The sequence below is a fragment of the Ailuropoda melanoleuca genome, chromosome 9 (assembly GCF_002007445.2).
Source record: "Ailuropoda melanoleuca isolate Jingjing chromosome 9, ASM200744v2, whole genome shotgun sequence".
NCBI classification, from domain to species: domain Eukaryota; kingdom Metazoa; phylum Chordata; class Mammalia; order Carnivora; family Ursidae; genus Ailuropoda; species Ailuropoda melanoleuca.
The window spans coordinates 42395077-42420007 of NC_048226.1; the positions used below are offsets into that span (position 1 = coordinate 42395077).

Below are 24931 nucleotides of genomic sequence, written 5' to 3' on the forward strand. Positions count from 1 at the left end.
CTTGGCTGTGCCTCCCTGGCACTTTATTATATTTTGATATGACCTTAATAATTTAAGTGATACTCAATGCCTTAATTTAAATTTAAGAGATTTTTTTTTAATTGTCCATGGACTGTAATAGTAAACTATATCTTTTCTAGGGATCAACTTCAGATTTAGACCCTAAAAACTGCTAAAATTGTCTTTGTCTGGGTATCCACTGAGCATCCACTTGCCATAGAATATAAACGGCTGAATTTGGGGTGCTAAGAAGCCGACTCTTTTCCTTTGTGATCACTCTCACCCTTAACATTTCTCAGTTAAAAATGCATTTGTTGTAAAACAATATAGTATCAAATGTGAAATTTCTTTGAGATAAAACACATACGCACCAAACTCCAGCCCATTAAGTTTTTTGTATATGAATATATGCAGTGAGGACTCCTAGAACATTACCACTATTTGACTATTTTTGACCTACCAAAGCAGCAATTTCATATGGCACAACCTAATATTTCATATAATCAGAAACTCAGAGGATATACAATTTTATTCTGATTCTTTTCACTGTTGTATAGAAACAATCTATAGTTTCTGCAGTGTCTTCATAGTTCATTAGTTTGAATTTGGGCATCACTCTCTGTTACATGGATGTGGGGCATATTAAGTGGATTTTGCTTTTTCCCTATAAGAGATAACACTCAAAAAAACCTAACCCACACCTTCTTCACACAGCCCTTTTATCTAGTTGCCTTCCAATGCCGGTTTTGAAACTAATGTCTTCTCCTGCGTCGTCCTTTCCTCCCTCCGAAACGAAATACTTTCACCTGTGAGTCATCAATACAAATCTAAGTGATAAAGCAAGTGTTAGTATGCACAAGCGTACCAGCGTGCACACGTGCACACACATCGTTAAATGGAGCTGTTTAGACAGTATAGCCTCAAAGCCAATGAATCTGTGCTGAAAGAAAGCACCGAACTTCAATAGGACGAGAAACATCGCGCCCACCAGCCTGTGCCACCTTTCGCTGGCTTTTCTCCATGCTCATCTCACTGAGACCTGGCCCAGCAGATGGTCCTCTCAGTATGCTTTGGCTGCCAAGAGAATAGAGCTTTGTCTAATATGGCGAGGAAACAAACTCCGGGGATATTAACCGACCAGAGGAAAACCCTTTGCTCTTGCCATAATGATACATTCAGGCAGGAAGTTAAGAGGAAAATAGCTACTCCCCTGGGGATGAGGAGTGCGGAGGGGGAGGGAGGGGAGCAGTTTAATTATGACGAGGGTGGGGGCGGGGTGATGGGGACAGTCACAAGTGGAGATCAAGAAAAAAGAATGGGATGATGTCATTCTTTACTGGGACAGTCACTGAAATGAAATCAGGTCACACACAATGGTCTTGTTCTATGCCTGCAACCATAAGTGTTACAAGAGATTACTTTGTGGCAATGCTTATTAGGAAGGGTCTAAGGGCCGTGCTCGCATTAAGATATCCCCCAAGACATCTTTCAGATGGGGAGGAGGGGCAGAAGCATCCCATCCAGTGCTGGAATGACCCACACGAGATGCACAACATTTGTTTTAAGATCACTAAGCCACAGTTTAGAATAGAAAAAGTCTGGATTCTTATAACAGTGAGTTTTAAGAAGCAGAATGCAACTCCACAGCTTGGTTTCAGGCCAGATGTTTTAAATTGATGCCCTTTCTCGTAGGATGATTTTGAATGGCATTTTAAAGTTAAGGGGAATATATTTCTCAGTATAAAGTTGCATTTTCTGAAAAGAAATACTGCCTTGTACTATGTTAGGGCCTTTTTAGGACTGCTTAACTGCTTACATAGGAAGCATTTGATTTGTGTCGATGGTGAATCCCTGGAGTCTAGAGTCGCTGGTGGCAGATGTATTCAAATTTAGGCTCCTTCTCTCAATGATGTCCTAATTTAACCTCATTCATCTGCTTCGATTTCACAAGAGGGCATCACAATTACAAATGAAGGTTAGATTTTTTAAGAAGTCATCCCTGGAATAATTAGGTGAGAGGGTCAAATCCTGTTATTAAGATTCTGTTGTGATTACATTATAGGGCTTAAAACAAATAAGTCATTGACTGAGGCTTTTTTTTTTTTTAGGCCATCTTTGCTGGGCGAGTATTTACCATAGTAGAATTGGAACACTGTAGGCTTTTTACATTCACATCTGCAGGGTACAGAATTTACAAAATTTAATGTTCAATTTGGTAAACCACAGATCTTCTGGTGCATGTGTATACTCAGGGACAAGGTCCTTCTCTCTTTTGTAGACTTTACAAAACTGTAAAAGCAAAATGAGATTGCAGAGAGAATTCATATTTGCTTTATGATTCTGCCTTCAAATTACTAGGGACTCTTGCATAGTCATCTCTGGTGTAGGGGAAGTGGTGATGTATACCTACATGGCAAAGATGTTTGAAAGTTGCTGTGGATTGTGGCTATTACAGGACAAAGAGGCACATTTTGAAGGAATCCTTTTGGGGGTGCAGATTCTAACACAAACTTCAGTGGTTTCTGCTGCCCTTATTTTTTTTTAATTTTAATGCTTTTTTATTATATTTTATTAGTCACCATACAGTAAGTACATCCCTGGTTTCTGATGTAAAGTTCAATGATTCATTAGTTGCGTATAACACCCAGTGCACCATGCAATACATGCCCTTTTTACTACCCATCACCAGTCTATCCCTTATTTTTATTTATTTATTTTTTTTTAAAGATTTTATTTATTTATTTGACCGAGATAGAGACAGCCAGCAAGAGAGGGAACACAAGCAGGGGGAGTGGGAGAGGAAGAAGCAGGCTCATAGCAGAGGAGCCTGATGTGGGGCTCGATCCCATAACACTGGGATCACGCCCTGAGCCGAAGGCAGACGCTTAACCGCTGTGCCACCCAGGCGCCCCTATCCCTTATTTTTAAATGAAAGGTGGTGAGGCTACAGGACCTTTGAGAGAGGATAATTATTTAAAAATAGAAAGTAACCAAAACATTTCCAAACAAATGGTCAGCATCATTAGAAACTCTCAAGTTCTCAAGACGGTGTTTAATTTTCTTTTCTGTTTCTTTTCTAGCAGGCTTTAAAGAAATATAAGTCTATTAACCAGAGCCAGTTGACAATAGCATCTAAAATGCAGGTGTTACTTTAAGCAAATCCATTATTATTTTTTTTAAGATTTTATTTATTTATTTGACAGATAGAGAGACAGGCAGTGAGAGAGGGAACACAAACAGGGGTAGTGGGAGAGGAAGAAGCAGGCTCCCAGCAGAGGAGCCAGATGCGGGGCTCGATCCCAGAACGCCGGGATCACGCCGAGCCGAAGGCAGACGCCCAACGACTGCGCCACCCAGGCGCCCCTAAGCAAATCCATTATTAACAAAACAGGTAAATCAAGCATGGCTTCTTACAATGGGATTCACCATAAAATTAATTTAAAAATTACTTACTTTTATAGTTTTACCAAAAAGAAAAAGATTTGATGCATTCTCTGCATTGAAATGTATTTATATATTACATCAAGTAAGAATGCCCCAGCAGATTAAATCTATTCTATAATATTCATAGGAGCCAGGACGCCTGAGTGGCTCAGTTAAGCATCTGCCTTTGGCTCAGGTCATGATCCCAGGATCCTAGAATTGAGTCCCACATTAGGCTCCCTGCTCAGTAGGAGCCTGTGTCTCCCTCTGCCTGCCACTCCCCCTGCTTGCGCGCTCTCTCTCTCTCTCTGACAAATAAATAAATAAAATCTTTAAAAAAAAATATTCATAGGAGCCTGGGCTATCCAGACTAGCCAGACATGAAGATGCTCAGTAAAGCACAGTGACAACAGGAGAGGGACTAGAACAATTCTGAGCCATCAGTTGCCCATGCTAAGGTATTTAGGTACCCTGAGTATCTCTGATGATGATAAGTTTGCCGGAATATTGCTAGGCACAAAATTCTGCTGTTCAAAGAACACCGCACTGAGAGTTGGTTCCAATTTTAGGCATTTTGTTGACTGCGTAAATTTCTACAAAATGAGAATATACTTGTCCCACTTCCCTCATTAGGCTGTTGTAAATTTAAGACGAAGCCTGGAAAAGTACATCTGGGGGGAGGAGCAGACGTATGGACCCTTCAAGCCCAATCTCGTGCTACTGTTGTAATATTAAAAGGCTAAGGTATGGCATGGCAATCATTAGTTCCCATTATACTGTTCTATTCCCAGCACCTTTCTTCTCCCTCATTATTCTTTTAGTTTTATGCCTCTGCCAGTAAACTAATCCCAGTGTGTATTTTTGATGGTTGGCAAAAATTCAAAAATGCTTTGCGAAGAAGGAAGGCTATAGAATCACTTGGATTCTAACTACGCATTCAGTGCATTTTTCAGAAAAGCTTCAGAATGAAATATCTTTACCAGCAGATGCATTAAAAATAGGAGTGAAAAAAATAGCTTGTATTATATACACTTGTAGTTGTTGGAATGCAACTAAGGATTGACTCTCAATAACCTTTATGATTAGGGAGAAAAAAGACGAGTAAGATAAACTATTGCTATTGCTAGTGCTACTGCTTTTCGTATCTTGCTGATTGGCTCCTGTCGTGCTCTGAAGTGGATCGAGAAATTGCCATTATCTGCATCCCCTCAGAGGCCGGGGACAAAAGGTGACATCCCTCTGCTGTCTGTCACAAGACTGCCTTTCTCTTAGGGAAGTACTTAATTTTCTGGTTGCTTTTTCCACAGGGAATTTCTTTTTTTTTTTTTAAAGACTTTATTTATTTATCTCACAGAGAGGGAGAGAGAGAACAAGCAAGGGGACCGGCAGACAGAGGGAGAGGGAGAAGCAGGCTCCCCGCTGAGAAGGGAGCCTGGCGTGGGGCTCGATTCCAGGACCCCGGGATCATGACCGGAGCCAAAGGCAGACACTTAACCAACTGGGGCACCCAGGCGCCCCATGAATTTCTTTTAAATGGCCAATACAGTATCAGCTTAGTCCTCTGCACACACTGAGGTGTCCCTTCTGGGTGAAGGGACAGGAATGTAATTTACATTTCACATTTGGAAGTCCACCTCAGTTTGAAGAACTTTCTCTCTGGTTGTAGAGATATTAAGACGGAGTTTGTGTGGTATGACTTGTATATATGGTATGACTTGTATATATGACTTCCAGTGACAACCAACTCCTGAACAGGACAGATGATGATTCTATCAAAACATTGATTTTTTTTTTTTCCTCCTGGACTCAGGAAGACAGTAAGGACACGCATCAACCTGATAATAACTAGGCTGAGCTCTTGGCCTTCATGGATGTCTAAAAGCAGACACAGTGGTGTGTTGATGGGATGTAAAGAGAGCCTTTGGGAATTCAAGAGTTATCACCAGCCAAGGTGATCCTGTCTTCTTAAAGTGGAAAGCTCCCTCTCTGTTTCTAATCTATAGCGATACATGGAAGAGGTGTAGAACCTGGTTAGGAACACAGATTTGGGAGACAGGCTGCCTGGGTTTGAATGGTTTGCCGTGTCCTTTGTTAACTGTGTAACTTCATTTCTTTGAGTCTCATCCGAAAAACGGGGGCGACCAATAATACTGACTTGTCTCGCTGTTTCAAGGATTAGATGTTTCCTTATGTATAAAGGGCTCAAAATGATGCCTAACACCTGATATAATGCTTTATGTGTGCTAAGAACTATTACTATTTGTGGAAATAAATGTTAAGCATCCAGAAATGCACCAGGTAGACAATAAGTTCCCGTGACGTTAGTCTGCCCACAACCCCACACACTCACGTACACACACACTCGCACTATAGAGAGAGCAGTCACGGGCCCCAGCTCCCACCCTGCGGGAACCGGTAGCAGACAGGAGGAGGGCGAGTGCCTCACCAATAACAGCGATCATAACACCTTCTGCATACATGCTAGCCACGGACGTTCGTGCGCTTGCCATAGTTGCTGAAAGCCAAATAACATGATACCTGGAAAAGTACTTCAGGAGCCTCTTACCAGCGTAGTGACAAAACCAGCTTTTAACTTTCTAATTTCTGATTTCCCTTTAGGTTGGCTTAGACCGGGTTCAGCTTTTTCCCCCATCCAGCCATGATTTAGCAAATCCTAACCGATAAAAACGGATGGTCACTGATGCAAGACAAAGATTCTCCTTGTAGAGACCCGGATGAGTCAGCAGGCCCAGATTCTGACCCCAAAGAGCGGGATATTTATTCTGTAGTCTACATTCTGAGATCCACAGAAGTGTAAACGGGATTTGCCTCCAGAAAACTTTTTTTAATCCTTTGTTTATAAATAATATGCATTTGATGGAGGTTTTTTTTTTTTAAATAGCTTTCATGATGTAAATGAAATCATTTCAAAGCTGCGGACTGGCAGCTGTGAGGCACCTGTTCTTCTAATTGTACCATTATTAGGATTCCCTTGTTGAAAGGAGAGGAAAAAATATATATGTCCTCAGAGAATGATAAAAGAGGTCTCTTGAAGAGAGCTTTCCTAAGTATTTTGGAGATTTTTCACACAGTGGAGAGCACTAATTCTGCCTGTATTTGATACTTCAGAAAAAGACATTTCATATATAAAATTCAAAACTCCATTTGCGTACCCAATGTTGCCACAGGATCTTAAAATAGAAACTTGGGGCTTGATTTTCCATTTCTCTTTCTTTATGGTTAAGTACGCAGGTGTGCCCGGAACTGGCACATGCCTACTGCACCAAAGGGATTACAGAAAATGTGAGTGGTGTTCGCTCCGTCGTCCCGCTCAGCCTCTCCCAAGTGAAAATTAAAGGTTATCATCACACGGCAATCAATGAATGACAGCCGTGGCCATCCATTGTGTCAAGAATCAAGTGCAAACCTTATAGGTGATCCAAGGACCTCCAGAAAGATGCTATAGTGAAAAGCTAGTAAAGATTTTCTGCTATTTACCAGTTGTGGAATCGGGCAAGGTGTGTGGCTTTTTGAGCGTCAGGTGACCTTTTGGTGAAATACAGGTAACAGCGTTTACCTCATAGTATTACTGTGAGGGGCTCAGAGAGCGGGTGGGTGCAAAGCAGCAAGTGCAGAGACGAGCCGAGAGCATACATCCAGGAACATTCATCTCTCTCCTCAACTTGTCTTAGCTCAGAACTTTCCTCCTCCTCCTCCTTCCCTCTCATGCTGTGGCCCTGCCTAACTTCCCAGCCTGTCCCTGCGAGCATCCCCATGCCCCTGACCCTCGACACTCGGATCCAGACTGCTCACACTCCCTTACGCACCCTTCCTGGGCAGAGCTCTGGAAAGTCATGGGGCCAGAATACCCTTTGACCACTTTCTAGCAAAAGCTAAATGCCATAACCCATGTACAATAGTCCTTGATTTCCTCACAGCGATTATTTCATCTTTTGCACTCCCGTGGACTTTATACTGTAATTATGGTTCACATTTATTTAAGTCTTGTTGGTACCATATTGTCATTTACATTCCTGTGCCTCACGTTAGGCTGTGTGCTTTTTGAGACTGAAGTATCATCCTTTCATTTCTTACTGCATTTAGCATAATACTTTGCGAGTAGTTAAGTGCACAAGGAATGCTCGTTTTTAATTAAAAAAACAAAGTTGCAACTTCTGGTTTAAAAATATTGAATTTTGTGAACTGCCGGAAAGAGGCATCCACACTTTGGCCAATTCGGCCCAATTCCCTAGTGACAAATTTTATTTTATTTTATTTTTTAAAGACTTTATTTATTTACTTGAGAGAAAGAGAGAGAGCACAAGAAGTGGGGGGGGGCAGAGGGAGAAGCAGGCCCTGCTCTAAGTAGGGAGCCCGATGGGGGGCTCGATCCCAGGACCCCGAGATCACAACCTGAGCCAAAGGCAGATGCTTAACCCACTGAGCCACCCAGGTACCCCCCCAATGGCAAATTTTAAAACTCATGCAATCTTTCTTCTATCTGCCTAAGTATTTGAGTATTTAAAGGCGCTTTTGTGCAAAGAGATCCAGAATTAAATATTGAGGAGGAGCCTGTGGCCTCGCATCTGTCTTATAGGGTACCCCATGCCTACAGAGCTGTTATAAAAGACAAGGATCCTATGGAATAATGAATGAATGATCCCCAAAGCTCCTTGCCATACATCAATGTCTCTTCAAAGTAGCTTGTTACAGGGGATCACTCTGAAAGACCATAATGCTTTGGACACGGGAACTGCAGAGACACCAGCAAGCCTCATGATGTGACCATTCAGGGCCAAGAAATAGCAGGATGGAGGCAGCGGGAAAGCCCCCTCGGTGGCTGGGGGCCTGAAATGAGGTGATTCGATATGAACAAAGCCTTTGTGAAACCCAGGAGACAAAAGGCAGAGCCACCACACCTCGTGGTGTTCTGTCACCCCCTGTGGCTGCACCAGAGGCCAGCCTACCCACGCGCTCGGTGCGGGCAGGGCTTCCTGGCAGGCTCGCAGCGTGTCAGCCGGAGACACAGAAAGAAAGGGAAAGGATTCCAGCAAATGCTAACGTCTGAGAGACCAGTGGGAATGCACGCCCTTAATAAGTTTTCTAGGAAGGGGTTCGAGAATGTATTTTTGTTGTTGACTATAAAGATAATGAGATGGTGGCAGTATAAGGGAAAGTTTCAGGAAAGCTGAGCTTTGTCCCAACTATATTTAAGTGGCTGTGTGACCTTAGGCAAGTTACTTAACCCTTCTGGGCCTCCATTGTCTCATCAGTAATATGACGTAAGTGTTCACTTCCAGCTCTGAGATCCCACAACCAGATTCTACGAGTTATGCCTACTATAGCCTCCCGAGAATTGCATCACTCCTCAGACAAGGATTATACTTCTCGCCTGAGTTTTGTCAGGAAAATGATGCAATGAGAATAAAGAATGAAAACATAAGTGATTTTCATTTTATTTTCCTTTACTCAGACTGACTCGAGATTTTCTCAAGAACTGAGATGAAATGTTTGCGGAGATGGATATTTATAAATATGGGCCGATTCCTAGTTACGAACGGACAATGTTAAAAATGATCATTTATAAACTAGTCTACCAGTGGTTCAATCTATATTATCTAGTAGTATTATTATTGATGTTATATTTTTTTACAGGTTCATTAAGGGACAGTTACCCTTAGCAGGCCTGCCTAGAAATCTAAGCTTGAAGTTTAAAGTTTTGGTGGGAAGGATGCCTGGGTGGCTCAGTCAGTGAAGAGTCTCCCTTTAACTTGGGTCGTGAACTCTGGGTGCTGGAATCCAGCCCCGCGTCAGGCTCTCTACTCAGTGGGGAGCCTGCTTCTCCCTCTTCCTGCTGCTCCCCCCGCTTGTGCTCACACGCACTCTCTCTCTTTCTGTCAAATAAATAAATAAAATCTTTTTAAAAAATTAAGTTTTGGTGGGAAACAAGGTACTTCACATGGCAATCTGTAAACCCGAGAACCTGTCTTCACACCCCCCAGCCTACTTCCCCAGCCCTTGTAAGAAAAGTTAGGGTTTCTCCTTCCTCCTAAGCCAATGCCGGTGATTTATTCAAGTCTGAAATTCTGATGAGAAATAAATTGAGGAACCAGCAAGTAGGGGTTTTAGGAGAGGTGAAAAGAATTTTGGTTGGGAAAGGAGATGGGGTTTTACTCCGAGGCTCTTGAAAGGCAGGTGGAGGGATGGGGCCAAATGAGCATAAGGTTCATTAGACCTGAGGGCTTTAAACAGTAAGTATGGGGTAAGTTAATTGTAAGACATGATGAAAAGTAAGAGAAAAAAGTGTCTCGTGAATAAGAAGCCAGTGGACAACAAGGAAGGAATAGGAAAGAGTTTCTCTATGTTTCCTCCTTCTGAATTTCCATCATCTGCTTCTGCCTCCTTCTATTCCCTCTCACCACAGATCCCGGTCATCTTGTGATTTTTTTTTTCTTTCTATGACTAGCATTTCTCCCTGTAGGAGTCATGTTTTCTGGCTTTTTCACATATCCAGTAATAACTTATTGACTGCTGGATATTGTGAATATTAAGTGCCTTGTGGTAAAACCCCACCTTCTTTCCCAACCAAAATTCTTGACACTTGGTAAGACAGGCTGGGGGGGAGGAGTGTTGACGATCATTCCGAGTGGATAGAAGGAGAAATTAACGCACATGTTGATCAAGGAGAATGATGTATTTGATTTAAATTTATCATAGGCTTACGTTTGTGTGTTTCTGGTATAGCATTCATCAAATTGTATTCCTCTTGCTTGCAGTTAGCTGAGCTTTTTTGGATCTGGGGGCTTACGTTTTTTAAGCACATTTGGAATTTTTTTCAGTAGTTACTTCTTCACATATTTTCCCATTACCACCATCCCTCCTAGGACTCCAATTACATGCATGTTAGACTACTTGATATTAAAATTGTTCCACAGGCCACGGGGAGTGCATTCACTTTTGAAAAGCCTTTCCTTTCAGTTATTGTACTTTTCAGCTCTAGAAATTCCACTGGGTTCTTTTTAATAGTTTCCATGTAGCTCGTCATTATGTTCACGTTTTCCTTCAAATCCTTGAGCATATTTAGAATAGCTGTTTAAATTCCTCATCTGCTCATTCAATCATCTCTGTCATTTCTGAGTCTCTGCCTCTCTTTTTTATTAAAGTATAATTAACATAACATTATATTAGTTTTGGATGTATAATGTAATGATTGGATATTTGCATTTTTGCAAAATGATCACCATAGTACATCCAGTTAACATCCGTCACCATGCATAGTCACAAATTTATTTTTTTCTTGTGATTTTTTTTTTCTCTTTCTATGACCAGTGTTTCTCTCTGTTAGGAGTCACATTTTCTGGCTTTTTCACATATCCAGTAATAATTGATTGGCTGCTGGATATTGTGAATAATACATTGTTGAATGTCTGGATTTGGGTGTCTTCTTTTAAAGAATATTGGATTTTCTTTTGGCAAGACAATTAATTTAATTGAGGATCAGCTGGGGATCTTTTAAAGTTTGTTTATAAGTTAGATCAGATCTGGGGTGATCTACACTCTAGAGCTAGTAAGCCCTACCTACCCTCTAGGCTTGAGCTTTCTGAGGTCTCTACTGGATGCCCCAGGTGTGTTCAATGAGTTCTTTCCACCATGGCTGGTCAGAACTTAAGTATCTCAGCCATACATAGTATCAGTTGTTAATCTTACAGCTCACCAGTAATTCTTTGCCTGGTGGTTATCCTTTGCCCAACTTTGTGGGTTCTCACCCCACATATCCACAGCTTAGTATTCAGCCAATGACTCAAAGGGACCCCATACAGATTTCCAGAGCTCTTTCTCTGTGTTCCTCTCTCCTCTCATATTCTATTCCACAAATTCCACTCCCCTCCCCAAATTACACTGGCTCTTCAGCTCTGCTTGGGTATCCGTCTTGGTGACGTTTCCGGAAAGTGTCTAGTGGGACGTACCTCCCATACATTCCTTCTCTCAGGGATCACAGCTTATTGTCCAGCGTCTGAGATAGTTGCTCCATATACATTGTTCAGTTTTCTGACTATTTATAGCAAGAGGACTAGTCTAGTACCAGTTACCCCATCTTGATTAAAAATAGGAGACCCACCACATTTGTATTCAAACCTTGTTTCTTTTTCTTTTCTCCCCACTAATCACCAAGACCTTTCAAGGCAGTGACAAGATCTCATTCATCTCTGTATTCCCAATGCCTAACATAGAGTTTAGCACATAGCAGGCATAATAAATATTGTTGAATGAAAGAATGAATGACTATTGTTATACTGATCCACAATATTTAAAGTAGCTACATTTAGTTGAGACGTTGATGTAAATTTCTAAGCACTTCTTTAATATATGCTTTTTTAAGCAACAGAGAAAAATCTATCAACCAGCTGAATTCACATTAGCTAGAGATCAATGCTAGGGTAGACAAATTCTATGTTAAGCTGACTTCCCATTCCTAATAGCTGTAATATGCCAGTGTCCAGAATCAGAGATCACATGTCTTCAAGTACCTATAGAACAGTAATGGCAAATTACTATAGAATCAAAAGTAGCGGTGGCTGTTTTTAACATTCAGTCCATGAAGTTGGCAAATGCAATATTTACCTTCGGGAATTTCTGCCTCTAAGCATATGCCAGGATTATAAATGTCCAGACTGTAGTTGCATTTACCTTCATCTTTTGAAGGGACTATGATGCCTTTTGGTTTAAATAGCAAAATGCACTGAGTTGGTCTTTCAAAAGTCTATCTCGCTTTCTTTCTATGATCAAAAAGTCAACTTATAAACTAAGAATGACAGTCAAGCCTCTGTAAACTACACAAATTGAGTGGGAAAGGAGTCCTGCATTTGTGTGTTAAAGATTTCTCTCTGAAATCTTAATATAATATCTGTACAAGTTTCGTAAAAGAAATAGCTATATCTGGAAGAATGTAAGATTTATGGAAATATCTTTAAAATCTCTGATGCTTAAAAGTCTCTGGATATTGGTACATTTCCTATAATTAGAATATCTTTATCTAATTATTTAAAGGGTTCCTAAAATTCAGACGTTTTCTTGTCCTACACACACGTGCACACACATGCACACGCACACACACGCCCACATATACACACACGCAAACCACATGACTGATAAATTATTCCTACTCCATAGGTCAAATCAGGGTTCACACAATACTGTCATCAAAAGCACAGCCTTTTAAAACTTAATCTCATTTGATCCACAGGATTCTTAAAGTTTCCTTTTGTTTCTTTTTGACTCTATTTCTGGTTTCCTTCGATGGAAGACAGCAGTTTTTTAAGTTAAGGAACTGAGCTGTGAACGAGACGTTAGCTCCGTTGGCTCGTTCTTCCAGGTTACTTTTGGCAAGTTACCTCTTCATCTTTGTTCTTTGATGACACACCCTACCAGATGGAAAGAATAATTTGATCTCCACATAAGTGTGAAGGACCCCTGAAATTCTAATATAGGTTAACCAAGAAAACGGTTCGTTATTTTCAAAATAATGATTGTACTCGTTTAAAGCCTGAGTGAGATGACGTTTGAGAGCTGTGATTTAAGTTTGTGTTCTAGAACCCTTCAAAACGAAAGGTTTTATTTCACTTTGTTTTTCTCCAACACTTACCCCCTCGGTTTCTATTTCCCAGTTAAGAATTTAAAGTGAACCTTGGCCAAAGCCTCCGGTTCCACCTGGTTTGGGGTTAAAACCACATGAAGCCACTGCATTGTGCATAGTTTCCATTTGAAAAGATACATCAGCTAAAGTTCTCTTTCAGCCTGATCCAGGTTTACATAAAATTTGGCCAAGCTTTAGATGAACCTGCCTGAGTTGTGATTTTATATCAGACCCTAAAAGGAGGCCACTTACCGAGTTCCATCTTTTAAAAAGCACATATGTAATGTCCCCAGAGTGTGCGTAATAGTTGCAAGTGGCTTAGGTGTGGCGGCAACACCTTGTTTTAATATAATGTGGGGGAGAATTTCTCAGCTACTTGGAACTCATTCTAATTGGGACACCGAGCAGACTCAGTAATGGAAGCTCTAGTGTTAGGAATAACATTTGGGGAAGATTTCTTTTGAAGTCCAACAAAAAGGTTTCCAGGTAAATAGCTCAGAGATACCAGGTTAATTCACCTTTCCTTTGTCCCGTCCTTTATTTTTTGCATTCATTAATTCAACAAATCCTCATTGAGCACTTATCACATGATGTGCCAAGCCCTGTTCTAGGTATTCAAGACATATTTGTGCACAAAATATTTACAGATCCTGACTTTTGTGGGGGTTTTTTTGTTTTGTTTTTTTTTTAGATTTTGTTTATTTTTTTGACAGAGATAGAGACAGCCAGTGAAGAGAGGGAACACAAGCAGGGGGAGTGGGAGAGGAAGAAGCAGGCTCACAGCAGAGGAGCCCGATGATGTGGGGCTCGATCCCATAACGCCAGGATCACGCCCTGAGCCGAAGGCAGACACCCAACCGCTGTGCCACCCAGGCGCCCCTGGCTTTTGTGGTTCTTACATTCTAGTAGCAGAAGACAGAAAAATAAAACTAAATATACTGTATGAGTCAAATGTACCCAGTATATTCGAAAGTGGTATGTACTCTGAAATAAGAGAAAAGTAAAGCAAAATTTGAATTGGGGTGGGTTGCTGTGTTGGAGAGGTTTCACAAGGAAATCATGGAGATGGTAAGATTTGAACAAAGACTTGAAAGAAGTGAGGAAATAGCAAGTAGGTATCTTGAGGAAGAGCTTTCCAGAGAGAGAAAACAGCCAGAGGAGAAGCCCCAAGATACCTACATATCAGAGGAATCATAGTGACACCATTTTGACAAATATGAAGTGAACAAACAGAAGAGTGGTGGAAAATTAGGTCAAACAAGTAACACTAGGCCAGCACATGACCTGTAGGCCATGAGAAGGACTTTGTCTGTTTCTCCAGATGAAAAGGAAGCCATCACAGGGTTTCATACAAAGAAGGAGGACATTCTGATTTACGTTGTCAAAGGCTCTCTCCATCTGTCTCATGGAGAGCAGACTGTAGATGGGCAAAGGTAAGAAAAGAAGAATTACTGCAAGGCTACTGAAAGAGATAAGAGTGCTTCGGATTTGGCAAAAGCAGTGGAAGTAGCAAAAAGTGGTCAGATGCGAGCTGAGTTTGAAGATACAGCCAACAGTATTGCCTGACTGATTCAAAGTGGTATGGGGGCAGAGGGGAGAATAAAAGCAAAGATGCTTTGAATGTTTTGGCCCAAGCAACTGGAAGGATAGAGTCACCATCAATTGAGATTGGAAAGGTTGCAGTTGGAAGCATTCTAGGAAGGAAGATCAGGAGTTCAGTTTTGGGAATCAAGTTGGAGGTGTCTTTTAGACCTCCAAGGGGAGGAACTATCATTGCATAGGCAGTTGGATTTATTTGAAGACTGCATAGACATTTGCATTTGGAAGTCATAAGCGTAATATCAACAAGGATGTGAGTATAAACAGAGAAAAGAAGTGAAGACCAGCCCCCACAGTAAGAGATCAAAGAGAAGGGAAGAGGTCAGCACAAGATACTGAGAAGGAGCCCAGCAAAGTAGGGGGAAGACGATGGGATGAGGGAGTTCCTGGTTTCCTGGAAGCTGAATGAAAACAGTGTTTCGGGAAGGAAAGAATGATCAACTATGTCGGGCAGGTCCAGTATGATGAGGACAGAGAACTGACCATTGGATTTATCTCCTTGGCAGTCACTGGTTTTGTGCATGAGAGCAACTTTGGTGAAATAGGGGGAGAGAGAGCCCAATTATAGTAGGTCTAAGAGAGAACGAAGGAGCGAGACTAAAACAGCAATATGGCAACTCTTCCAAGGAGCCTGTTGCAAGGGGAGCTAAGAAAAGGGGCGGTAACTGGTGAAAGAAGTAAGGTCATGAATATTTTTTACAAGATGGAAGAAATGACAGCATGTTTACATACTGATGGGAATGATGTAACGAGGGAAGAAAAATGATCCAAGCAAGAGAGAAGAGCATTGCGGGGGCTATGATTTTTTTGATAGGTGAGAAGAAAAAGAACCTAGGACAGTGGTGGAAGAATCGGCTCCAGACTGGGAGAACATGGAGAATTCATCTACTCAAGTAGATGAGAAAGCAGAACATAAGGGAGTAGATGCTGGTGGGTGAGCAGACCAGTTGGGAGAGAGCCTGTGGAAGTTCTCTCCAGTTGCTTCTGTGTCTTCAGTGAAGCATGAAACCGAAGTCATCGGCTCGGAATGAGGGTGAAGAGGGAGTGCTGAGGGTGTAAGTAGGAAGGAGGGAATGAGAAACAGACATCTGAGGGAATGGAAGAGCAGCTGGACTAAGGAAATAAAGTGTGGTTGCCTGGCAGCAATTAGGGGCTCCTCGAGGTTCACGGTGCAGGTAGAGTATGAGCTCCCGCGGGGTGACATGCCTTTCTCCAGGCATGGGGCAGTGGAAGAGGCAGGGAGTTGGATTTAACCAGGGCTGTGGTGTCCCAGGCAAGGGTGGCGGACTGATGGGGGAGGTGGGTGGTCTAGCATATTCACAAAGGACTGATTACAATGACTAACTTGTGTGAAATAATTTTAACCTGATAAGAGGGGAGTGAGGACACCAAGGTAGCGAGGGCCAGTAATAGCAGAAGGATCAAAGAACGGAAGAGCTCTGCCATGTCAAAGAATTGCTGGGCTTGGCCGACTGGAGGACTGAGTGATGGCAGAGGGCAGGATGCAGGAAACTGAGATGGCAGGGCAAGAGGCAATTTCCAGTACTGCTCAGGGCCACAGATAGACTAGCTGGCCTTGGGATAACTAGGGTAGAAGAGAGGTGACCAGAAAGGAAAAGGCAATGGCTCTGGGAAGCTCACATCTGTGAACTTGGAAATCTGCAAGAATTCTGGCAGGCATAATATTGGAGAGATTGAGGATGAAGAAGATGCTAAAATCACTTAGAAATGCAGAGGAATGTCCTGGGGTTAGTTGATAACTATGGAAATAGTAGGCTATGTAATCGAATAACATGAGATAATTTTTTTAACAAGGTGAGAAATAAGAAAGCGTATGGATTTAAGGAGGAGCATAGCGGGAGAGAGAGATGGAGGGAGGGAGGATGGAGGAAGGAAAGAAGAGAGGAAGGAGAGAAGGAAGGAAGGAGAGCAGGCAAGAAGACAGGCTGGAGGTCTTTAAGAAAGAGTTGAGCATAACACTGATTCATGGGTGTACCCAAATTTACATTCCGTTTTCTGGAACTATAGCATTCAAGGATAACGTATTTATACACAAACCTGGATAAATCATTGCATTTCATATAAAGTAACATTTTCTCAAAATGAGATGTTTTCCCCACCAGCAGCTATCAAGATGCACAGTAACTTGCTGCTTTTTATTTTACCGTTAAATAAACAAGACAGTCCTTAGGAAGGTGTCAACAACAGCCCAGAAGAAGGAATCCAATTTAAGCGTTGATGGTCTAGGCTTGCTTTATGGCAATAATAAACCAAGTATCTTCTCTGGGAAACAGAGCCAAACTCTCTGAAGGATGCTGGATAGCTCTTTCTATGTAGAGCGGTGGCTTTATTACCCCCTTTTATGGCTTTGCATCCTCTCCTCACCGAGACAAAAGATCGTTCAGATGTGAATTTATTTTAACAGTACCTATACAGGCATTACTCCTGAAAAAGTAATTCATAGTATTTGTCCTGGTGACAGCTCAGAGGATATGATCAAATTTTAATACTTTCATAGTTAAGCCATATTCCATCCTTGATGCCATAAGAACATTTGGAAAAAAAAAATTCCGAAAGTCAGGAAAAGCACCTTGGTCAGATTGTGTCCAGTGTGAGCCGACAGATACTCAGAAAGTGCCCACTGGGATGAAGGTACTTGACCGTTAATCCCATTGTAAATTCAATTTCGTGGTGGAAAGGAATTCTATTTTCTTTGGAGTGAAGTTGAGAAGGATGGCCAGGTAGAAGTGCCCTGCTGTCATTCCCCCTTTCATGTTTATGAGTCATGTCTTTTGCCTTGGTGAGCAATGGCAAGGATGACACCAGGTGACTTGTCTGAAAACTCAGTAAACCAGAAGAAACCTATTCCTGGTACTTTTCTAGGAAATCAGGTGGGAAGAAAGAAATAGTCCAATGGGAAAAGACCATTAAGTCGAAGGATTTTTGATAAATTAGGATCTTGCTTATACCTTTACTGTAAATGACAATAATGTTATAAATTGCAATAAGCTCTTCAGGCAGCCGATACCGTGTGAAGTGGATTTTGTGGACTTTATCTGAAGTGGCAAATCTCAGTCGTGCATTCATTCAACAAACGTCAGCGTGTCCCTTTCGCGTGCGGGATGTTAGTCTCGGCACTGAGGCTCTAATGTCGGATATGACCCACAGGCTCTGCTCTCAGAGAGCTTATATTCTTTTTTTTATTCTATTTTTTTAAGTTTTCAATTATTTATTTACTTTTTTAATTTTTTAAAAATTTTATTTAAATTCAATTATCAGAGAGCTCCCATTCTAAGATGACCACACGTGTGAGCGGAAGGAATGCACACTGACGCTTTCTGTCCGTGTGATTGCTAGAAACTGTGTGTCTTTAGAGGGGTAACAACAGTCTTTAGCGCTGACTCCAGTCTGAGGTAGAGGTTGGAAGGGACAAAGCACTTAGCAGAGAGGACAGAGGACATCATTCCAGATGCTCTAAGACAGAGGATGTATTTCTTAAAGCTCTTCAGTGGATAATTCCCACTCTACTGTTTGTTAGAATATATTTCAGGAAAAAATGGTCAGAAGATAATACTGTAAATTCACTAGACCCTCCCCAGAACTGTAAAGTTTGTAAGTACACATTGCTATATAACCAAATGCCAGGCTTCTGTCCCACTCTTGCCAGCTTAGGGATGCTTGGGACGGTGGCAGAGAGTAGTTCCCAGAGACTTTCTCATGTTAGAAGTGCAGTTAATATCCAGAGAGCTCTCCTGAATATTCTCAACACTAACGACCTCCTCACAAGGCTCTTCTTTAGTGCAAAAGAGAATTTGAATTTCTGGACTTGTGTTCCCAAACATCAACCTATCTTTTCTTAAGTGTTATTTTATTAGTCATTTTGGTAAAATGATTGACTTTCGTTATTAGTCAATTTTTTTAAAATTGCTATTTCAGGGGCACCTGGGTGGCTCAGTCGGTAAAGCATCCGACTCTTGATTTTGGCTCAGTCTATGATCTCAGGGTTGTGAGATCGAGTCCCACATTGGGCTCCGAGCTGGGCAGGGAGTCTAGTTGAAATTCTGTCTCTCCCTCTCCCTCTGGCCCTACTCCCGCTCACGCATTCCCACGCTCTCTCTTTCTCTCTCTAAATAAATAAAATCTTTTTAAAAAATGCTTCTATTTCAAAATGTTCATTTCCTGAAGCTTAAAGTGAGAGGTTACTTGAGCTCCACTCAAATTAGAGAATTCGCTTCAAGAGAAAGATAGCAATAATAATGATGATGCTAATAACGGTTTCTTGTGTCTGAAAGATAGAACTAATCCAAAAGTAATTTAGAAACTTCAGAAATAAAAATAACAAGATGTCAGTGTGCACAGTTCTTGTCTGGCTTCGGCTGGTAACTTGATGACGTTCTCGAGAATTCCCCTCCAGTTTGCTGACACCCCTCTGCTTGCCCGAGGACTGACCTCACAGGCAGGCAGGGTGTATGAGCACTCTTCAGGGCAGATCCTGCAAATGCAAAAGTAGCTTGTATTCAGAGCTTCATTTCTAACAGTTTGTGACCATATTCTCAATCTGTACATTGTCTATGCACAGAAAAGATGTGAAGAGAAAATAACAGAGGGAAAACCCTCTAGCTAGCAGATTGTTGCATAGAAGGCCTTGTAGTAGAAACCAAAATAATACAAAACCCTTAAAATAGCCATGTCATTGGGGGCAAGTGAAAAGACAAGGTGAATGACCAGTAGAGCAAGAGGAAAGAGCCGGAGGTCAGACAGGACAAAGGGCTCAGCAGAGGGGACGAAAGACTTCATTCCAGATGCTGCAAGACAGGATGGCTGGTGTCAGCAGGGGATTCCCGGGCAGCTTAGGATCGAAGCAGGCACAGGGTTTTGGTTTACTTAAAATACCAGTTACACAAAAAACTGGATCGCAGGTGTCTCGAAAGGATGTATTTCTCCACACGTTCCTAAGTAAGTAGAGAATAGACAGAAGGATAGATAGAATAAATAAAAAACAAACAACCATTGTCCATACAGATTGGAAGACTTAAAAAGGAATGAGATTCTCGTTGTGTGGTTCCCACCCGCGTAGCACGAGCACACGTCTGAGTTTCCTTTAAAATTGCGGGGAAAACACGTGATGAAAAATGATGCTTCGGTAACAAAATCTGTGTGTGTTTCTCTGAGGTGGGCAGAGAGAGAGGAGGATGAGGGCAATGAGAAAGGGAATTTGTAAATAATTTGATTAAACATCTCCCCTCCCCCCCCAGTATAATGCGGTAAACTAAAGGGAGGCTAGTTTTGCTTATTTCAGTGAAATAATGTAAATGAGTAAAGCTAAGTAATAAAAGTGTGGTATATCCAGCCAGTTTCCTGCTTTCCAGGAACTCTTTTATGTCCAACTGCACAGTCTCTATCTTCCTCTAATCCTTTTCAGTCTTCTTGCCCTTTGCCCCCAAATGACCTTTGGCACATTGCCTCCTAACCTTAAAAATGAGGAGTTTAGAGTTTCAGGGAGACTTTGATGAAACCACCTGCTGTTCTACTTTACTCGGTCCCCCCTCCCTGCACTGAATTCAAATAGAAAGGCTGTATGCATGAATATGCTAATATTCTGAACCTCACTCAATCCCCAGCTCAACAATTCATGTAGGATAGGGCAGTAGTGATTTGTTGGATTTCATAATTCTCCCAGCACTACCCAAATAGGAATGAGAATGAAAGGTCTTACAGACAGAAGTGGATTCTGATTTCTTCTGTCACACAGAAAAAGACGGTGAAAAAGTCAGACCAAATTCTCAAAATACTAGTCAATTTAGTATTGGGCTTTGAAATTGAGGCGACTCTTGATTTTTTTCTAACAATACTTGGCTTTCCTTAATTATATCCTGGTAAACTCTGAGTAGACCCTGGAATACTTGCTCTCTAAAGTTTCTTTTAAAAGTCCAACTTTCAGATCCACAACTCTTAGAAGACAGAGTCATAGCCACGTACCCTGAGACTGGGTGTCTTTTAGGTCCGGGAGTGGGAAGGGAGTAAGAAGGGGGTAAGACAACACGGCATGGCCTTTGAGCTATCAGTGCTGGAGAGGGCAGGGAGGAAGGCCAGGCAGGGCAGCCGACGAGCCACAGTGGCTCTCTGATAGTCCTTCCTTGTTTGTCTCAGGTCCCAGATTCAATTTGGAAAATATCATAGTTGACTAAATGAACAGCATAAGTGAATTCACGGATTATGAAAAAAGAAGAAACTATGGCACGGTTAAAATATTAAGTCGTGAAAATTAATTGGTAGTAAGAATGATAATATGGGGAACTTTCTTTGTGCCGGCTGTTCTCCAAAAAACTTCACATATATTAGGTCACAATATCCATGAGGTGTGTACTATGACGTCAGTTTATTACTGGGGAAACTGAGGTCCATAACTTGTACAAGTTCTAAGAAATAGCAGGCCACAGAGCCCACACTGGAGTCCAGCTATGAGACCCCCAAAGCCATGCTTATTATAAGCCACAGTGCTGATCTAGAAGTGTGCTTGTATATATGAAAGGGAGAAAGAAAAGAGGATCTTCGAAAAAGCCATCAGAAAACGCCTTTGGGGGTGCCTGGGTGGCTCAGTCGTTAAGCATCTGCCTTTGGCTCAGGGCGTGATCCCGGTGTTCTGGGATCGAGCCCCGCATCAGGCTCCCTGCCCCACTGGGAGCCTGCTTCTTCCTCTCCCACTCCCCCTGCTTGTGTTCCGTCTCTCGCTGGCTGTGTCTCTCTCTGTCAAATAAATAAATAAAATCTTGAAAGAAAGAAAGAAAGAAAGAAAGAAAGAAAGAAAGAAAGAAAGAAAAGAAAATGCCTTTAAACTGTCACTGGTATAGCTACCAAACTTCAGTACCCCTCTACTCTCTATTGTCATAAATGATTAGCGGTTAACACTGTCACAACCAAAGGTCACTTCAGTCCCTCGTGGAATTAGAAGCCTCTTGTATTAGTTATCTGTCATTGCATTAAAAATGACTCTAAATGTAAGTGGCTTAAAACAATTATAAACGTTGATTATCTCATATAGTTTCTGTGGGTCAGGAATGTAGGAGTAGTTTAGCTGGGAAGTTCTGGTTCAGGTTGTTCATGACATTGCAGTCCAAGACGATGACCAGGCCTGCAGTCATCCGAGGGATTGACTGGGGATGGAGGGTCCTCTTCCAGTATTTCTCACTCACATGGCTGGCACATTGGTCCTGGCTGTTAATGAGAAGCTTCAGTTCCTTGCCAAGGGGTCCTCACCATGGAGCTACTCCAGTGTCCTCACAGCATGGCAGCTGCTTTCTCCAGAGCAGGTGATCTAAGACATCAAGGCAGAGCCGCAATGATTGTTAGCGCCTAGCCTCAGAAGCGACACCATCATTTCCGCCATATGCCATTGGTTACCTGGGTCCACCCTGTTTAGTGTGGGAGGGAATGATGTGAAGGTGTTAAATACCAGGAGGCGAGAATCATGGGACTGTGTTGAGGGCCGGCTGCCACACATTATCAGTTCATTAACAGTACTGTCTAGTGTTCTCGGTTCATTTTTCTACTTTGGGGAAAGATCAAAAGAGAGATGAAATAAGGGCAGTAAATACATTCAGTTTCTGATTGCAGCAGGCAATCTGCTTTTCCATCCATCCCAGGAGAGCTAGAGTTTGAGGGGTCTTGCTGGACTCTCAGCCCCGTTCATTCTGCCCTGCTGACGACAGTAAGCATAGGAATCGTGTCTGAGTATAAGGCTCATCAAGGCACTGGACCATCACGCACTCTGAGCAGACAGAAAAAGCAGGCATGTCTAGGACTTATTCTCCATACACATGCATTATTGGCTACCTGATGGTGGTCGGAACCACAGTCCATATAGAATCTGAGACATAATGGACCATTGGGGAGGCTCAGTCTGCTACTCTTAGAGACTCCTTGCTAAAATGAATCTTAGAGACAGTTAAATATAACCACCATCCCTTATCACAAATGAGAAAATTGGTCTCCGGAAAACTAAAACTTGGTTATTATTACATGGCTTTGCCTATTGTGCCTTAACTTCTCATTGATGAAATGACAATCAAAATAACTGCCTGGAACTGTTTTTAGAGGTTCTTAGAGATTTCACCGTTTGTCGCCTCCTCCAGTAACCAGATGAAGCATTTGAATGAATCGTACCTCTTTCTAGTGTTCAGCTGAGAGTCATAGGTTGCTTATGGATACCTAATCTGGTTCCTTTATCTTAGAAAGAGGAAAGTCTAAGTAAACCTCAGTAGTGGCCTTAACCCATACCTAAATCAACACTTTCTAGCCCCTTGAACCAACGTGTCAAATTAGACAACTCTGTTTTCCAAAGCGGCTGAAGCTGTTGATATCCTGCATAAGTAGGTGCTCAGAGGAGTGGAACAGAGGGAGAAAAGAAGGCACATGTTGAGGGCCTCCTGGATGCCAGGCAGAATGTCAGCACTTTGACCCCTGTACCAACTCTGTAATCCCCGCAAGAATGGTATGAGGCAATCAGCATGATTATTATCCCACTTTGCAGAAGAGAAAACTGAGAAGGTAATGAACTTGCCCAAGAACGCTCAGGAGGCGAGAAACAGATTTGAAAATTAAATCCAGGTCTTCCTGATCTGTGTTTTTACCCACCAAGCTGCCCAGATCCCACTGGAAACTGACTTCTCGATGAAGAGGCTTAGCTCGTGCCTATGCTGTCGCCTCGCATTGTCCCATGGGGCTTTGTAAGTGTTGATCTTTGAAAAGCTATTTTATCTGTGTGTGTGTGTGTGTGTGTGTGTGTGTGTGTGTGTATGGAGAGCTTCCAAACGTATCATTACCTCCTTAATAACAGTATTCCTTTTTAACTTCCCTTTCCCCACCAATAAGGCACTCTGCCCACAGGGAGCTCGGAAGATAGTTTTTGTGCTCATGACAAATGTTCGCCCAAGCCATCACCCGCCTCTCCTCCTTTTCCATCCCAACCCACTGAGTGTTCACTCCTACTGGTGGGGAAAAAAAAAATGATTTCTCATTTTTAAATATCATGTTATTTCCCCCCCAAACGTGTTCATATTATATTCCCCACAAAAGTCCTTCTTAGTCAATACATATGTTTACCTCAGAGTTGTGATTACAGTAATTAATATGGAAGCTGAAAAGTCCACTGCACTGTGACTAAGAGAGAGCCCTATGGGGACCCTACATCTTAACATCATCTTAGAAGTATTTTTTATTCTGGAATCAATTTTTACATGCAGGCACATTATAATCCGCCCCTTTTCTTTTCCTCTGTAATTACCACGAAGACCTTTTCTATTGTTTCTGCTGGGTGGTGCTTCCACATTCCACAGCTCAGGGGCACCACAGGAAAAAGAGGCTGGTTAAACACACCATCACTGCTCTACGGAGGGAACACTTGGCTGCCCATCCCTGGAGTTCACAGCCTCAATGGCAGTGCCACTCTTTAGCTGAAGATCTGAGACTCACTTGCCAGCAAATAACCTACGGCAGGATAATTTCTGGCTTGCTGGCCCTGCAAGGCGAACAGGTGGGGGTTAGGAAGCAAGAGTGTTCACGAAGTCATTGCTGCTCCACTCAATCAGGATCACTGAGAAACGAGCCTCTAGATGAAGGAACATATCCATTTAGATCACAGAATTTTCCTCAGTCACCATATAACCTCAAACTTTATATCTTTTTATTGAAAAGTCTTTTTTTTGCCCAAGGGTCTTTTAAGGAAACAAGTCATTCGGTCTTAAAATAATTGTTTCAAAATAGATACATGAGAAAGCTTTAAGCTTCATTGAACCTTTAAAGAATTTTCAATATTTAAGGGGGGAAAAACACAATCTTCAATTCTTTGAGAAAAGGAAAAAGCGGACAGCAATATGAATATAATAGATTCATTAGCATTGTGAAAAACAGGTCACTCACTCTTTTTTTTCCCCCAAAACAAAAACAAATACTTTGCTGCTATTAATAACTTTTAGAAAAGTCTGCTCGTACACAGAAAGAAGCTTGTGCTTTCACTACCCTCGGAAAAAAGAGTGCCTTGTGTGATCTTTAAATGCATTCTGCAGTAAGGAAATGGAAAAAAAAATGCAAGAAGAAAGGGGGTGACTCGATATCATAGATTTACTACCAGTTCGAATATTTGTGAGTACAACCAAGATTTAGATATGGAAACGAATTAATCTGGATGTACTAATACTGGGAAAATCACAGATTAGAAGCCCGATTGGTCAAGTGATTAAGAACATTCACTTGGCCCTTCACTGTTTCTACTCCATG

The 24931-nt window shown here is 41.9% G+C and overlaps 1 protein-coding gene across 5 annotated transcripts in view; it reads left to right on the plus strand.

The window, feature by feature from the left end:
• The window catches only part of SULF1 (sulfatase 1), a 154278-nt gene that overhangs the window by 11765 nt on the left and 117582 nt on the right, over positions 1-24931 (plus strand). Inside the window, exon 1 of one of the 5 annotated variants that reach the window (XM_034668156.1) lies at positions 23363-23382. The exons of the other annotated variants lie outside the window; for them this stretch is intronic. The gene's annotated coding sequence lies outside the window, so the exon portion shown is untranslated. Of the gene's footprint in view, positions 1-23362; positions 23383-24931 lie in introns of those variants that run through there. 5 annotated transcript variants of the gene reach the window in all.